Raw genomic sequence first — 3,310 nt, forward strand, 5'->3', positions numbered from 1 at the left:
CCCATCTCACTCACAGAATAATCCTGAGTGGCTCTGTTATTATTTTTATTAATAATTATTGTTTCGGTAATTAAAATTTATATGTTGACCAACTTCCAACAACTTTTAAATTGTAGCTTGGAGTAAATTTAAGTGATTTTTTTTCCATAGCTGTTTCCATTGGTTCATCGTAAATTACAGCTCTTAAATTTTGCATCCATTTTATGATACAGTTTATTAACTGTAATTAATTTATTAACTCTCTGTGTCATATTCAGCAACAGTATATAAATGTACCTTAGTAACCATTTCAGGCTCTGTCATATTTCTTAAAGTCCCTCCTCTTTTTTGTGATCACTTTTTATTTTTCCAATTATTTGCAAACACATTAATCATGGTGGTTTGTCCTTTTTCATTGTAACCTACTAATCATGACTGCTTATAATTATTTTTGCATATAAATCCAATTTATACAGGTGTATTATTGTCTTTTTCCTGTTCAGTTTTCCTCAACATAACTTCACTCTTCACTTAGCATAGATATAATGCTAAATATAGATTCACAGATCAACTTTTTTGAAAAGAGCTCATATTCTTTGGCTATAAATACCAGCCAATCCTGAGTTTGCTATGCTGTCAGAAAATAATTCAGGAGAAATTGATGGAATCCTTCGGTGAGATACAGATTTGTTTTACTTTATATAATGTGAACAAAAAAGAACAAAAGAAATCACTTATCCAAACAAATCACAAAGTAAATCGCTTACCCAAAAAACATTAACAAAGTTAATGTGGTCTAAAATCCCTTACCTACACAAACCAGATTTTACTAGGTGAAACAAATGCACATACCGAAGATAAAGTCTGACATTACATTCTAGAATCAATTTATTTTTTTAAAAAAAATGCAATACCTTAGCACAGTGGTCCTGAAGATTTGTATTATCATGACTGGCTTCCTAAAATGAAAAATGAATTTGAATAATCCCTTCATAAAAATGAAGCAATTGGTGTTAGAGTTGGGCAAGTGATAAATATATCCTATTTAATAATGAAAATATAACCCATATCCATATTTATTTATTGGGCTCTTAAACTTCTACACTAATTACTGCTATTATGGCCTTGCGCTGGCAACCTGTGCAAAGCCCAAATGAGAATATCCCCTATATTCTATTTTGCCTACAGATCAGTTAAAAAAGAAAACACTGTTTTGTCTACTCATTTCTCCATTTGAGCTGTTTGTAATGTTAATTAAAACTTTATAGTGGGATAGGCCTACTTGTGCTAACAAAATTAAATAAAACTGAACAGTGTATATTATTCCCTTTCACCATTTCTTACTCAGAAACGTAGTCATGTATCTTTCAGCATAAGTTATTTTAAAAACTATATACTATACAAAACTATATACTATACAAAATTGGCTTCAGTTTAGATCAGGGGTAGGCAACCTTGGCCCTTTTATGACTCGTGGGTTTCAACTCCCAGAATTCCTGAGTCAGAGTGGCTGGTTCAGGAATTCTGGGTATTGAAGTCCACAAGTCATAAAAGAGCCAAGATTGCCTACCCCTGGTTTAGATGATACCATCACTCTACTACAAATTAGTTGCAACAGATGGCATTTCAGAGATATATAAATATGGAGTACTAAAGTCAAGAGCAAATGACTCACTGGGTCTTTTTCACAAGAAACATTTTGTGATAGCAATCTTCATTCATCCTTTATTGCAGCTTTCTCTAAGCAGGGACCTAACAGACTCAATATATTAGAAGGAACCAGATTAAAGAAAGCTGCTCATTGTATGAAACTGAATTAAGTAGTCGAAAAACAATTTCACAACTGTTTTGTTACTGAAAACTACAAATTTCCTAAAGCAAAACTCAGCATTCAAAAATAAAAAGGTCATAAATAGATTTTTAAAATATACTTACTTTTTTCACCCTGTTGTTTGGAAAGCTTTTAACTTGCTGGAGTGGCTTGATTCCAGTTGGAGTCGAGAAAAGTAAAGATTTAGCAGCAAACACTAGAGATGGAAAACACAAAGCAAATATTGAAGCTCTGATGTAAATAGCATAACTAAATTTAGCAGAAAAAAATAGCTGAATAATACCAGAGTTTTATTACAAATTTCACTGTGTTTTTCAATGGGGCCTAGGAAGCATCCATTTTCTGCCACACTACCTGCTTTCTGGAAAACCAGAGATTAGATTAGCCTCAATCTGCCGGCCTTTTGTGAAGTGTTGAAGACTTAAATGTGCTCCAGGGCTTGGGGCATAAAAGGCTAGGTAGTTCATGGAAGGATTTTGTTGAGAATTAAGCACCTTTCAGGTTGCTTGAATAACAAATTCCCAGGGCTCTTGATCTGCTTCCCACTTCATCCCATGCCCCCTTCACCCTGATTTCTGGCTAGCTGGACTATTTTGGATAAAACTTTAGCAGACTTCCAGAAAATGGTTTAATCTGTATTTAGAAAGAAACTTAGTAACTAGCATGCTGGAAAAATTGTGAGGGACACTAGGTCATCTCCTTCCCATTTCACCCAAGTTGTTCTATGGTAGCTATAACCTCTACCACATAGCTAAAAGAAATGGACCCCAAATCTTACATAACTCAAATTAGTAGTGCTCAAGGAAATGTTAATGCTGGTGACAAGTCATTCCCTGGAAACATTCAAAGAAGTAAGCAAAATGATTTTAGAATGTACTCTTTATCCAACAAACAAAAATTGTAAAAAAATAAGACCACGTGAAAATATATCAGCAGAAGCAGCGGAAAGCCTATATTGGATTCACAGGTGGAAAAATCAACAACTAGTACAATTTACCTCTTTTTCTCACTTTAAACTGTCTGGCAGGCCAGTCTTTTTTTTTAACAGAAGAAAAATGGGTCTAGTGTTCTTCCAAGTAAAAGAAAGAAATTGCTTTTCGAAAAGCACAAAACTAGTGTGGATATGTGTGGATCTCATATAACAGACATGTCAAACACAAGGCCCGGGGGCTGGATCCGGCCCGCAAAGTGGTTTCATGCGGCCCGTGAAGCCAACCTGGAAACAGTGAGGGAACGGCCCCCACTGCCTTGGCCGTGGCCCAGAGACCCTCCCTTCTGCCAGAGACCCTCAGATCTGTCCCACTCCTACCCAGGCCCCCATACGCACCCTTGATGCGAACGATGTAGAGCTGGCCATGCCCACCCAGTAGGCCATACGCACTCTAGCCATGCCCACCCAGTAGGCCACGCCCACCCCGGGCACACTCACCTGGCCCCTTCAGGGCAACCGCAATGCTGATGCGGCCCTCAATGAAATTGAGTTTGACACACCTGTCATAT

At 36.7% G+C, this 3,310-nt stretch overlaps 1 protein-coding gene across 4 annotated transcripts in view; it reads right to left on the reverse strand.

Moving 5' to 3' along the window:
- LOC308669028 (uncharacterized protein) overlaps positions 1-2,582 on the reverse strand; it is a 36,306-nt gene extending 33,724 nt beyond the window's left edge. For all 4 annotated transcript variants that reach the window (XR_014026648.1, XM_081329469.1, XM_081329468.1 and 1 more), the window contains exons 1-2: positions 1,915-2,582; positions 894-938 (exon numbers count right to left, since the gene is read on the reverse strand). The gene's annotated coding sequence lies outside the window, so the exon portion shown is untranslated. The remainder of the gene's footprint in view (positions 1-893; positions 939-1,914) is intronic.
- Positions 2,583-3,310: the final 728 nt, after the last annotated feature.

This window comes from Vipera berus (genome assembly GCF_964194415.1).
Source record: "Vipera berus genome assembly, chromosome: 1".
Taxonomy (NCBI): Eukaryota; Metazoa; Chordata; class Lepidosauria; order Squamata; family Viperidae; genus Vipera; species Vipera berus.